The following is a 14,370-nucleotide window of genomic DNA, read 5'->3' as shown; positions in this document are numbered from 1 at the left end:
GGAGTGGAGGAGGGGGCGCGGGGGGGCTGGGGCCACGGGGCAGCCTTTAACTACCTGCAGGGGGTTGCACAGGGAGTGGGGCTGGGCTGTTCCGGGCCCTGGCAGGTGACGGAGCAAGGACAAGTTGCAGCAAGGGGGGTTCAGGTTGGATCTCGGGGAAAACTTTCTCGCTAGGAGGGTGGTGAGGCGCAAGGTGGTGGCATCTCCATCCTTGGGGAGTTTTAAGACCTGCTAGACAAAGCCTTGGCTGGGGTGATGTCATTGGTGACACACAGGGAGTGCACAGGCACCCCTGAGCGTGGCAGTGCACCCCCTGCGAAAAGTCGCCACTACCCCTGCCGGCAGTGTCTGCAGGCAGTCGTTGCTAGTCACCCCCCGCCACTCACTGCCAACACCGCTGGCGGCACCTGCAGGTGATCCACAATTGCTGCTGGACACCACTGATGCTGCCCATGGTGTCACCGACTTCTGGCCGGCGCTCACCACCCCCTCCCCTCCTGCCGACAGCACTGTGGGCCCCACTTGCCCCCACCACCCACAGCACTGTTGCCACCTGCAGGAGCTCACTGTACACTTCCCCCCCCAGCCTCCTGGGGCACATGGTGTTCATGGGTGATTGTAGTTGGGGATGGCCCTGCTTTGAGCAGGGGGTGAGCTACAGCAGTGTTGCTCAACCCCTGGGTTGTGACCTGAAAGTGGGTTGCAAGACTATGTGAAAAAGTTATAAGGAAACTTTAAAATGGATTCTCTCTTAAAGGAGAAAATCGTGGAAAACCATGGCTTTTCCCTTGCAGGCTGGCAGAGCTCCAGCCTGCGAGGGGCTGCTTGGGGCCCCCCACCCCACACACTGGGACTGGGGCCTGGATGCAGTGGGTTGGGAGTGAAGGGCACCAGCAGCAGCAGGGAGCTGTTTTCTATTAAAACTATTTGCTGGGTGGTGACTGGCCATCAATGTTTTCAAATGGGTCCTGGTATAAAAAAGGTTGAAAACCAGTGGACTAGATGACCTCCTGAGGTCCCTTCCAGCCCTCGTGTTCTATGATTCGTGCCTCTCCTTGCTGCCGCTCTGTATCTCAGTCAGCTCATTTCAGAGGCAACAGCCTTTTCCTCAGAAGCTAAGATCCTGTGCTGCCAGCACATGCTCCTTTTCCGTGCTTACAGCGGCTGCTTTCCATTGCCACCAGTGCAAGGCAGCTAGTGATATGTGGGCCCTTTAATGACGCAGAGCACCGTCCATGCTTGCCGGGTTGTTAATAGTTATGCTGAGCCCGCAGAGTGTGTTCCAGATCAAAAGAAGTTCAAAGTCCTCATTTCTTACTTCTTCTTGCCTTCTTTTCTGCCACAGCCCCCCTGTTGCCTCCAGTAGAACCTCCTGCTGAGTTTCTGGCTGCTGTATTCCCTGCACTCCCTGTCCATGGCCCCACCAAGCTCCAGGGCCTCCTGGTCAACCTCCTTGTGTCCCTAGCCAAACTCCCCATCTACCTAACCAAGAAGGAGGCTGTGGCCAGGTGCTGCTCCCCCCAGGGACAGCAGGGCCACATTCCTGTTCCTTGTCCATTTACAACTCTGGACAGAGTTTCACTGGGCAGTATCCACTAGCTCCTTGGACTCATTTGAAAATGAGCCAGTAGCCACTGGCTGGTATGCTCTGCTTGGTGTCCCCCTTTGGTGCGCTCGTTTTAAGCCTTAGACCTTCACTTCCTGTTTTCTGCTCCTAGTTGTCCCTGGTAATCTCTTGATGTGCATGTAATGGTCCCCCATATTAAGGGATGCTTTCAATTTTACTTGATGGGCATTGGCCCAGGTTCCCAGTGCACATCAAATAGGCCTGACTTCTGTTTTCTGGCTGTTGATTTCTGCAGAGGGATAGGAAAAACAAAACAACATTATTGCGTGGGCAAATCTAGGATTTTGAAAAGGGTGGTGCATATGTAGGGTGCATCACGTAACACAACACACACATTTCTCCAGTTAAAAATAAACTCAAAGCTTTCCTAACATGCTGGGTGCCTAGGGCTGGATTATTCAATTTAAGATTGAAGCAAAAGCAAATATAACTTCTTTGAAATGAGTTAAAAATACAATCTGCAGGCAGAGCCAGCCCACAATTTTTTGGGGCCCCCTGCAAGATATAGTTCTCTCCTGAGAACATACTCCTTAATATGGGCAGTGAAAAAAGTTATCAGCTTCAGTGATTTGGGAAGAGAGGTAGATCCCCCTGCTCTACCTTACTATGGTTGGGAGTCTAGGACCCTAATGCCTAAACTACAATTTCAGTTCATGCAATACAGAGCATTTTGAGTAGAAAGTTAGAATAGTCTGCTATGAGGTGTGAACTGCATTGGGTTTCTTGGCTTTGCTTTACAATTTTCTGTAGTTTATCTGAATGCTATTTTTGCCTTCTCTGAGGATGGAAGGGAGAACTGTTTCAAATTCTGAAGGGTTGTAATGTTTGATTGAGCTTTCTATCTCGCTGTAGAGTATTTGCTTGAAATGCTGAAATCTTTGCATTTAGCTTCCGCTACTGGTTTTTTTTTCATAAATTAATTGTGTAACTTAAAACTGTTGAGTTGGGAGGAGTGCCATGGTTATGACTTGTATTTACGTAGCGTTCTTCACGTAGTGTACAAAAACATGTAGATGAAAAAGTATGAAAAATATAGGACTGCTTTATATGCATATTGTTACTACGTGGACTATATAAAGTAAGTTGAGGGATGCTTTGTCCATGAAGTATTAGGAAAGTGTATGAAAACAAATAGTGTATATAAACCCAAGATAGTTAATTTCCTACCAAAACCTTTGTTATGAAATATGCTGGCACCAGATCAAATTCAAGCATGTAAAGAGTTTAGCATTGTGTATGCGTGAATGGTCCAAATAACTTAAGAAATAAATAAAACATTATGACATGTTGGACCAAATTCACCCTGGGTGTAATTCCATTGGCTTCTGCAAAGCTCTGCAAATGACGTTAGGGCTGAGTCTGGCCACTATGTAGTACTCCAATATTCTCCTTTGAAAGCATTTAGAATGGCACTGAAGTGTCTCCAGAAGCAAAACTCTTTTCCAAAGCTCAGGCAACAACACCTCTGTGAAATTAAGAGTGTTGCTTTCCCATCCCCTACCACTGACCGCCCCCAAAACTCCACGTGGTACAAACATTTCGCAATTTTCGCCTCCCAGCTAAAATTGCTCAGGCTTAACTGAAAAAAGCTGTAACCCTCATTTGAATAAAAACATTTTACAGCGTTTAATCAGCACCTTGGAATCTTCGGAAAATCTTATTTGACTAATACTCTGTGCACATAATGGCTCCTGTTTTATGGCTGTTTTAAGCTGTGAGAAATATGAAACCGCCCTAAGGCTTGCTATGATAAAATCATCCATGTGGTGTGTCAATGTTAAAAGTTAAAATTGGTGAAAGTGATGGCAAAATGTGGAACACTTGCTTTTTGCAGCTATTGTGTTTTGATAGCAAACATGAAGAAAAGCAACTTTCACCTAGTTTGTGCCTGTGTAAATGTGTCTTCCAGATCTAATGCTTTGACATGTTGGAATGGCTTCACAGGCATGTTCTTTGCATCTCAGTTACTTGGCATCACCGTCCCTTGACCCTGGTCAGTATGCGCTGCTATTTTCAGTAATATTACTCTGATTATTTGTTACCACTACAGTTATTGTCCTGGGGCAATCCAGATCCACAGAGCAGAAAAAATCCTGTTGAATGTAGTGTAATCTGTTTTTTATGTAAGCCTCTTTCTCTGGCCCTTCCGGTTGCAGGTACAGCTCTTATTAATATAAACCAATCAATTGGTGATTGTGTTAGAAATATTTAGCTTCTGTGGTACAGAATTGTTTAATTTTAAATGATGAAATAAATGTACCCCTAAATGAGCTGCCTAGCAGATTTGGTGTTCTTTTCCCTACCCCTCCATTGCAATACAGAGTTACAAGACAAGCTTTCTTGTATGCTACCAATTTGTGTATCAGTTCATAGACTTGATCTCCAGGAAGTTATTTTTTTCCAGTTCATCATCAAACAATTAAATAGCTACTAGCAGAGTGTGCTGGTTTGGGGCTGCTTTGGTTTCTGATCATGAGGAGGTTTATACAGTGTTCTCATTGAATTAAAGCAAAAGAACCAAATAGTCTAGTTCACTGGTGCTCAACTTCTGGCCTGTGGCACCATGTTATCTGGCCCATGGATCTTCCCTTAGGTCTGGAAATTTGGTGACAAGGGAGTGGTTGGCAGCATTAATGGCTGTTTCCCTGCTGCCAAATTTCTGGACCAGTGGAAAGCATCATGGGCCATATGTTTTGGCTTTATGCTGCACTGCACTAGGTTGCTGGGGTCAGGTTGCACTAGGTTTCTGGCCCATGGGGGTTGGGGTCCTGGATGGCTGGATCTGGGCCTGAACATGGCTGAATCTGGCCTGCGGGGTCAGACAATTGAGCACCACCAGTTCAATCTAACTTTGTATTTGGGTCTAGAAAGTCTTCTACTTAAATTATTGTGCAGATCACCCGCTTAGCTTGTACCAAATAACTTCCACAAATAATTAATATTTATTCTGACTAAGAAAAGATTGGATCTTTCTTCTTTCTCTCCCTCCACACCTTCTCCATCTTTTGGATTGCCAATCATTGTCCATGTTCATAAAACATATTTCTTTAAGTTGTTGTTAGAACTCCTTGCATTTCAACTGCCAGGAATTAGGATGGGTGTGAGAGATTTCATTAGAAATTTTCTACTTAAGTTGCTATCTCTGGCTAACTTTGGCTCACATATAAACCTTTGTTAGAATTTTTTTGAATATAACATCCACCTGCCAGAAAAAATCTTCATCCCTCTTCTGATAGAAACTTTTTTCTTTCCCAAAGGCAGAATAAGATTTTTTTTAAATCTCTTATTTGCATGCAACAAAGGAGAGGAGGATTGTGTGAACTGGCAATGGAGAAGCTCCAGTCACTTGGAACATTTTAAATTAGATTTACCAAAGCAAAATATATGGTAGGGAAACTTGTCTGAGTTTATTTTTATCCTTTATGCTGCTATAATTGGTTCCTAGATACTTCATCATGTGATGCTTTTTAGATTATACTGGAAAAATGCAGCCTGTGTCTTGTAGTACTATTAGACTCTCAGGCAGACAAAGGCTAAAGGAGGTTCCTAACTTGAAGCTAGTGAATAGTATCATTGACTTCTGTGGGTCTCTGGTATTCCTGTGGTTAAAGCTGAGCACCTGCTTAAGCTCTTTGTGGAATCAGAATTAACAAGTGTAAGAAGACGTTGATTAGCTGTTTCTGAACTTTTAACAGCTAGTTGTGTACTTGTAAAACATTTCCTAGAGGAAATGTTGTTGGTGCAATGACAACAATGGCAGTATTCTTCATAGAAACAAAACAGCATCGTTTTTCATTGTTATAGAAGTAAACACAATTGAATAGATCTAAATGCAAGCATTGGTGGCCGTGTCTACATGTGCAGTGGACTGTGCATAAGCAAGTACTAAATAACTGTACAGTAACTGGCATTACAGTGCAGTATCATTGCTGCACTTCTTTTTCCAGTGCTACTGTGCAGTAGCAAGGAGCTACTTACTATGCAGTAGCTCATTGCTACTGCTCAGTAATGTCACCACACAGTGCCTGGCAGTGCTGCAGTGCAGTAGCAACAAGCTATGGTGCAGTAGCAAGTTGCTGCTATGCGTAGCATCTTGTGTAGACATTCCCAGTATAAAATAGCTTGCAAAACGCATATGGGCTAGGGAGAGACATTCAAAAAGCCTGAGCTTGAATTGATTCAATCTTTGCAGGTTAGTCTAACCTGGCTAGGCTGAATCAGTTTTGAACTGTGCAGACATCCCAGAAATGCAGGCACATGCCTGCAGTGGTTCAGGCTAGAAGCTGGGGGATGCTGGAGCACCCCCTCCCCTTCCCTTTTACAGTACTGAGCTGAGGGGGGGGTGTGGCCAGGCCCCAGCCCTGATTAGGGAGGCATTCCTTCCCCCCCCTGCTTCTGGCCAGCCCAGCGGGGAATTGATAACACAGTGTTTATCAGCTCATTAAGAAAACAACAGAGCTATTACCAGCTACCTGTTGATTCTGCCTTTGCCCCAACCGCCACAGCACACCGTAGCCAGCATGTGGTCTGCTAGCTAATGCTGAGAGGTGTCTGTGTAAGGCAGAGGGGATGGGGCAATCCCTGCTTAGCAGGGGGTAGGGAGGGGAGAGGTAACCAGGGGGAAGCCAGGCAGATGCCTGCAGTCTGTGCCCAGGTCCAGCCAGGAAGCAGAGGGGAGGGGCCAGTGCTGCTGTGGAGCAGAGAGCCCTGGCCGGCCCAGCCCAGAGAGCATGCTGGGATTCTGGGGGACGCTGGTTTAAGTTAAATCAGAGTCCCCCAAGGTGTCTGGGATGAACATTGTATAAACTGGTTTGACCCAAATCAGTTAAGGCTGATAAACCTGGTTGAATATAGTATCTCAAACCTGTTTCAGCCATTTTCAAACTGATTTATATGCCCTGAAAATCTGTTCTGTTACAGGTTTAAACCAGTTTCTGATCATTTAAATGCTTTATGTGTAATGTCTGTCCCTACACAGTCAGGGTCTCCTGGTTTTATAGTTTTACAGTGATAGATGCTTACCATATTCTGTTTAACTTTTCAGTGTTTATCTTGCAAGTTAGAAATCAGGACTTTTTTAAGTCTTTCTGATGCTGCTCATAATATTTTAACAATATAAAGTTGTGATAAGGCAGAGAATATTTTTATCATTTTACTTTCTTTGAGATTAACATATACAGCCACACTTTTTAGTTTTCATTTATTAGCGTTTGACTACAGTCTTCAGAATAGAAAACCCAAACTCAAGGAATATTTAAACTTTATCCTTCGACAGTTCTGTTACAATGTCTTACTTAGTTTGAGTCTGTAAAAATGATTTTGCAAAGCTAACTTCTTGCTCTAGCCTTGAGTATTGTATTGAGACTAAAAATGCCAAGGTGTGGTGCCTTCCATATTTCCTTTCGCTCTGTTGTTTCTATGTTCATTTTTACTTCCATCTCATACCAGTACACATGAACAACACAATTTTTGAAATATGATTGGGATGTAATTGTGTTAAGAAAACTTAAATATTAGATCATTAAGATCCAAGAGTAGTAAAATGAAACTCAGTAGCCACTTGTACTTTTGGATGTAAAGTAAAATCTATTTTCAGCTTTGAAGAAACAAAATTCAGTGATGGGAAAGTGTTTGTGGAACACTTACTTTGTATATCTGATTTTTGAGTATTGAGAAATTTTGTAAACTAAAGATTACCTTGCATTGAACTTGCAAGTACAGTAAAATCCGCATTATCTGGCACCTTACAAACCAGCATGCCCTACTAACTGGCATGCCAGTCGACATGGGAAAAATGAAACTGCAAGTGCCCACCGGGCACCTCCAGTTTTGCTGACCCCCCCACTGCCTGGGGCAAAGCAGCCTGTGCTGTTGAGCCCCCACGGCCCAGGGCATAGCAGTCTTTCCCCAGTGCACCTGGGGTCCCCCTCCCTGTCTCCTGGCACACTGACGTCGCGAGACGGGCAGCAGCGCACTGGACACGGCGGGAGGGGCAGTGGCCCGAACAGGCAAAGACTCCTGTTCGGGCCTCTCGGATAACCAGCATATTTGGCTATTCAGCACCCTCCATTCCCCATGAGTGCCAGATAACAACCGTTTTGCTATACTTCCTGCTCTAGGTTGAGGGAACCTCTTGAGTAGGGAGAGCCCCTGTATCAATGGTTTTCAACCTTTTTGGACTCAACATACCTCTCCATAACTTTTCTGAATTGAGTGACACCCTCTTTCAAAAACTAGTTTGTCATTTTTTGGCTATGGAAAAATAATAGAGAAATTATTTTGCAAAGAACTCAGACCACAACAATTCAGAATGTTTTTGACACTATGGATTCCTATTTGAAATCTCTGAGTGTATCTTCTGAATTACATATAGGTGAATCAGTGCTAATATTGTGTGGCACCCTGCAATACCCTTAAAAGAATATCATGGGGCCCCAATTGATAATCACTGACCTATACTTTATTGATAGTTTACAGTACTACTAAAAGAGCTGGGATCAATTTTCAGTTCTCTTTCATAATTAATTTTACAAGGCATTTTTTAAGATTCTGCTTTAAAATGCTATTATAATCTTCCTTAATAAAAATAAGGTAGTTGCAAGTAAACAGTTATTGTTTAAAACTTATCTTCCCAGATTCCATGCACAAATTATGTTTGTATTTTATGGCACTCTTGGATACTGATCCTGGAAACATGAAATTTTAAAGTACTTCTCTAGTTGATTCTGACTCTGTCATTTTCTAATGGATGCAATAGTTTATGACCTTGTCAAATTTAAATGACCGCAGATCTGTTTCTGATACTTCACGATGTTTATGTGCCAGCAAACAGTAACATTTTTACTTGAGTAGCACACTACGTACTTTGCATGATCTACTTAACTAGAGTGGATGGAGAGAATTCTCTACTAATGTTGGTTGTCATGCTTGACAGATGCCAGAAGAAAAACCTTGATGTAGTCTGTGAAAATCCTAATGCACAAGGTTGAACTCTCCCCAGCACAGAAAGATTTTTTTTCTTTTTCTGTTTTCCTGCCTTTGTATTACTATTCAGTTCCCTTGCATGCCATGCTGAGTTAAGCTATTCAACGAGGATAATGTTGAGCTATATGCTTGTTTTAATTATATATTACAATTATATATTCAGTTATTCAGTTTCAATTGAATTTAAATTTAAAGGGACATTGTCAGTCCAGAGTCTCCAGTTGTTGTGCTATATATGTGGGATTTTGAATAGTTCCAAAAACCTAACGCATGGATGACTTATCATGTTTTAACAATACTTACCAAAGTATAGTGTGTTTTTTATGTAAAATTTCTCTCTCTCATGACAGCACACATTCTGTAGCTTATGTAGTGACTGAAGAACAATGGTACACAAATTTTAAAATAATGCTATTTAGGCACAGTAAAAAGCAACCTGTAAATCAGCAGCATAAACTCGTGAAGAAAACATCAGAGTTGTAAAATAATCTGAGTTTTAAGACTCTAAATGTTCAACCCCATCTGGGAAGCACAGTAATTTCCAAAATAAATTGTTAATTTGAGAACAGAAATCGAGGACAATGATAGACTTCAAACCTCTTTCAAGTTACGTCAGACCCTTTATTTTCTTTGACTAATAACTTTGTCACACTCCTTCCCCCCACCCCCACCCATCGTCTGCCAGAGTTCATGACTTTTTCTTCTGTTGGTTTTTCTCATCTACTTCTACATTCTCTGAATCCTCCTCATTTCTGTTTGCTTCAAATATAGTAGTGGTGACCCCTTTCCTTTTTGTCCCTAAATTCGCTTTTTTACTTTCATAGACTCCATGCATTTTTTTTCATTTTTTTATCAACTGTAGTAGTTTGTCAGAGAGAAAACGTGTCCTAAAATTTAGGAACAAGAAACTTCCATGCCCAAATTCTGGTGCTGATATTGATTCCTTCTTTTACCCTAGGCAAGATGGTTATGTCTTGTTCTAGACTAAGGGAACTTCACTTTTAACATTGGTTCTCCTGAGATTATTTCTAGCCACAATGGGATTCCTGGTATAGATTGGCTCTTGGTAGAGGTAGTTAACAATTTTAATTTAAAACTTAAAAAAGTGGAAAATACCCTGTTTTCAAAACTGAACGCTCTCACAAGATTTGTTTGTTTTTTCTACAATTTTCAGGTTTAAAATGTCAATATTTGCTTATTTTGTTTTGCTCCTTTTTCTCCCATTCTTTTTTTTTCCTGTATTTTGAATAGAGTAGAATGATCAGTGTGCAGTCTGAGGCTCAGATCTGGCAACTGCATTCATAACTTTACTTCCAGGGGTAATCCCATATAATGTCAGGCCCAAATTGTCCTCAGAGCAGGTCTAACCAACCAGGTAACAATTTCAATGTTTGAGCCATAAACAATTATGCAAAACATCATGGGTTTGCACTGTAGAGAAAGAAAAGATAATTTCATATCAGGTGTTTGCCACCATTTATAAGCCTTTGAATTAGCTTTCCAAGACCACATTTTTCTTCCTTAAAATATGCCCTTCTTTGCCAGTGTCCTGGGAAAGAAAGTGCTTTCAAGGGTTGCTTGAAGTCTCTCATTGTCCTTGATTCTGTTCTCAAATTAACAATTTATTTTGAACCTCTGGAGAATGATGGGGCACGGCGAGCTCTTGTAGGTGGCGGCGGCAGCACTGTTGGTGGTGGTGAGCGGTGAGCTTCTGCAGGCAGCCGCAGTACTGTCAGCAGTGGTGGGGGTGGAGAGGCAAGTGCCGACCAGCAGTTGGGGACCACCTGCAGACACCCCCGGCAACAGCAGCCAGCAGCAATCGGGGACTGCCCGCAGACACCTCCGGCGGTGTCAGCAGCGAGAGGTGGGGGGTGGCAAATGGCGATAAATTGTTAAAGGGTTATGTACCCTATAGGAATGTCTGTTGTAACAGAGTTGTTAGAAAAAGATAATGCTCTGTGACTATTTAAAAAAAGAGTTTGATATTTACTTGTGGGAAAATCCTGGAAAGGCTGATTATACAAGTGTTGGGCAATTATTTTGGGTGGAGGGATGCTTACCGAGTTTTGGCAAGCTGTCAAGGGTTGCATGGGTAGCCTCACCCCTTGACAGATGCCCTGCCCCCTGGTCACCACCTTATGACTGGAAGTCCTGCCCCATAACCCCTGTCCTTTGCCACCAGAAGTCCTTCTCCTTGCCCTCAGAATACTCCTTTCAGCAAGGGGTTTTGCCATCTCAGAATCAAAAAAGTACCAAATTATATTCTAAAAATTGAATATCTAAAACATTCCTTAATTTGATTTAAAAAAATATTATAATTTCAATATTATAAGACAGAGGCTTCTGGTTGGTGGAAGTGGGAGGGCTAGTGCAGGGGGGGGCCCTGGCGGGACTTGCTGCTGAGTCCTGCTGCTGGCTGCCCCTAGGTTCTACTGCCCTTGGCTCCTGTCATGTTTGAGCAGATAGGAGTCATCAGTATTAATTTTCTAAATTATTTAGGGGTCCCGTGGGCTGGAAACAATGGCCTGGTGGGCTGGATCTGGCTTGCAGGCTGTATTTTGCGTGCCCCTGGATTATAGGATACCAGTCAAGAATTAAAAGGTGTCAGCCTAATTGATGCCAATGAACATGGTTTCATAAAAGATAGGCCTGTTAAATTTGATGGTGATTATTTTTTTTTTTAATAAGATTACAAGTTTTGCTGAGAATTAACAGTTGGAATAAGATATGGAGGTCCTTGGCACATGTTACACTTAATACATGATTAACCAGTTAATTACTCCTTAGGTTGTTACCTGGCCACAGGTTAATGCAATTAATGGCATGATAAAACAAGGAATAAGTCTCAAAGTTACAATTACACAAAAAATGTAAAATGTAGGGGTGCACCAATAAAGAATTTCTTGGCTAATACCTATAGCTGATTATTGACCAGCCATATCAGCCAGTATCCATCCGATAACTGATTTACAGGAGCACAGTTGGGCAGCATGGAGAGCAGCATCCTGCAGGTAAGTGTGGGGCAGGGGCTAGGTGCACCACCCAGCCAGGGCAGTCCATAGGCCCCTGGGGCTAGGGCGAGGAATGGGGCAGAGCCATGGGTGGCTCATCTCAGGGACGCGGGAGGGTGGGGAGGGGGTGACTCCCCACTGCTGCACATATTCCAGCGGAGGCATGGGGCAGGGTATGTGCCCCCCACTAGATTTGTGCATGGGATGAAGGTGGGCTTCCCCCTGTGGCCTCAGAGCCAGGGGCAGCATCAGACTCTTCCCAGTGGGAGGGCTGGGCTGGGGCTGGACTCAGAGTGGGCAGGAGTGGGATGAGCTTAGCTGCATGGGGTGGGTGGCACTGGGAGGGGTGGCTGTGGGGGGTCTAAGGCAAATTTTGGGGTAACTATAGCCCCCCCAAATTCCCTCCTAGTGCCACCCTTGTTTTAGGCACTCTGCTTTGCTGCCTTTCCCTCAGGAGCCCCGGCTGTGGGGCACACAAGGGACATATGGCCAGTGGGGGCTCCTGGGGCAAAGGCAGCAGAGTGGAGAGCCCCGAGCTGGGGTGGTGATAGGGAGGTGCTTGGGAAGGCTATAGCCACTCCAAAATTTACCTTGATCACCCCCCACCCCCTGCTCCATAGCCAGCCCTCCCAATGCTGCTGCTGCCCACCCCATGCAGCTGAGCCATCCCACTCCTGTCTTCTGAACCCAGCCCCACCCTGAAGAGGCTGGTGTCGCCCCTGGCCATGAGCCCACAGTGAGCAGCCCGCCTCTGCCCTGTGCACAAATCTGGGGGGGCACACACCACCCCCAGGGGTGTGTGCAGTGGTGGGAAGCCATCCCTTCCCACCCTGTGCCTCCTGGACAAGCCACCCATGGCTCTGTCTTGTCCCATACACCACCCTGGCTAGGCAGTGCCCCCAGCCCCTGTCCCACTCCTTCCTTCCCTACCTCCCTTTCTGTGAGGGCCTCGATCTGCTCCCCCTGCCCCTTCCCCTTACAGACTTACCTGCCGGGCACTGCTGTCCATGCTGCCCGGCTGTATTCTTGGCTGCATGCATGGCTGCGCCCCAGTCAGAAGGCATATTATATTTATCAATACGTTATTGGCTACACCAGCCAAAAAAAGCTGATGGCTGATAATATTAATTTTCCTTATCGGTGCCAATCCTATATGCGACCTATATATTGATGCACCTCTAGTAAAATGTGTAATAACTTTGTGGCTGGTTCCTGTCACACCATTAGTTGAACATGTGGCCAGGCTGGGGCTCACACCCATAGGGGGTTACCACGTGCTCTTGTAGCTGGGGGCCCTGCAGGAGGTTGCTACTTGCCAGTGCAGAGGGATCCAGCAAGGGGGATTCCAGGCTCCCCCTGCACTGGCAATAAGGTATGATGAGATCTGATATGAGGTTCTACCATCACACTTTCTGCCATGCCATGTTTAGCTCTGGAGATGTCATTCTTAAAAATAATGGTGACACATTGGAAAGGGTTTTCAGAGAAGCTGCAAGAACAGTTCAAGATCTGGAAAACCTGCCTTAATCTGAAATGGTAAGAAGATTAATCCTATTCAGTTTATCTGAGAGAAGATTAATTGACTTGATCGTGGTCTAGAATAGGGCTGTCCAACTGGCAGTCCAAATGTGCCTGCCCCCACACCCACCCTCAAGCTTCTGCTCAGCAGCCAGTTTCCCCCATTACTCCTGCTGCTGTAGCTGCTAGGATCCCCAGGCTCTTCCTTCTCTAATTTCTGATTCTTGCCCATGCTTCTGGGAACAGGGTGGGGTTAGGCAGCAGCAGGGTGCTTGCATAAATGCAAGAGCTGTGCTGCTAGCATTGCCCACACTGGGGCTTGGGAGGCATGGAGCCTGGACTGATCACATGTTTACAGGGCCAGAGGGGAGCCAGGCTTCTCTCACTGCCTATTTGGCAGGGGGGAAACTGGGTTGCTTGTGTGGCAAAAAAGGCAGCACAGCTAGGAGGAAGACTGAGATGCCTGTGTAGCATGAAGGGAGCCAAATTGCTTGCACTGCCCCAGACTGGCTGCTCACATGGCCTGTGCAGCTGGGAGAAACCCGGAGAGGTCTGCAGCCTGTTGGATGTGTGGCACCATGCTGTCCAGAAGCTTGACAGCCCTGGTCTAGAAGTACCTACACAAGGAATTGTTTGTGATACAGATGCCTCTAAAGTCTAGATTATCATCGTGGTCTGTGCACCAATTTGGACGTATGTTTACTTTTACTTTTTTCCATATAAGCATCTGTATTTTTAGATGTCCTTTTCTAATGCAGTTTGTCAGATGAAACATAGGAGAGAGCAACAGGAGTTCTTTGCAGGCCTGCCACAAAATTCATACACCACCACTTGCTCCACAGACTGCAATTTAAGAATCTGTCATAGTCTCTGGAGATAGACACCATGGTCTTGTTTATCCACAGTTGCTAGAATTTTAGGTTTCTAATGCTGTTTCTCATTCATGTCTCCAGGGAGGTTCCTTCATTTAGATTTAAGGTCTTGGATAATTGTAGTTTTACTAGATATTACCATTTATTAGTATGGGATGCTTTTCTGAAAGCTGCTATATACTTTGCAAATTTAAGCAGAATGTTATCCCGGTCTTCACTTGTGAACAAAAGTGAAGGAAGGTGATTTGACATTAAGTGAGGCTTTAAAGTCCTAGATATAAGCAGTCAGTCTATCAAAGAGTGAAGTGTTGGTATGGAGGGGTTGGAATATCCCCCAACCTCCCACTTTCTTCCCCCC

The 14,370-nt window shown here is 44.6% G+C and overlaps 1 protein-coding gene across 1 annotated transcript in view; it reads left to right on the top strand.

The window, feature by feature from the left end:
* CRYBG3 (crystallin beta-gamma domain containing 3) overlaps nucleotides 1-14,370 on the top strand; it is a gene marked incomplete at its 5' end in the record, with an annotated part of 157,041 nt that overhangs the window by 672 nt on the left and 141,999 nt on the right.

Source organism: Alligator sinensis, unplaced genomic scaffold, assembly GCF_000455745.1.
Source record: "Alligator sinensis unplaced genomic scaffold, ASM45574v1 scaffold19_1, whole genome shotgun sequence".
In the NCBI taxonomy this organism is placed as follows: domain Eukaryota; kingdom Metazoa; phylum Chordata; order Crocodylia; family Alligatoridae; genus Alligator; species Alligator sinensis.
Note: the sequence above shows the minus strand (reverse complement) of the source record. Positions and strands in the feature narration are given on the sequence as shown.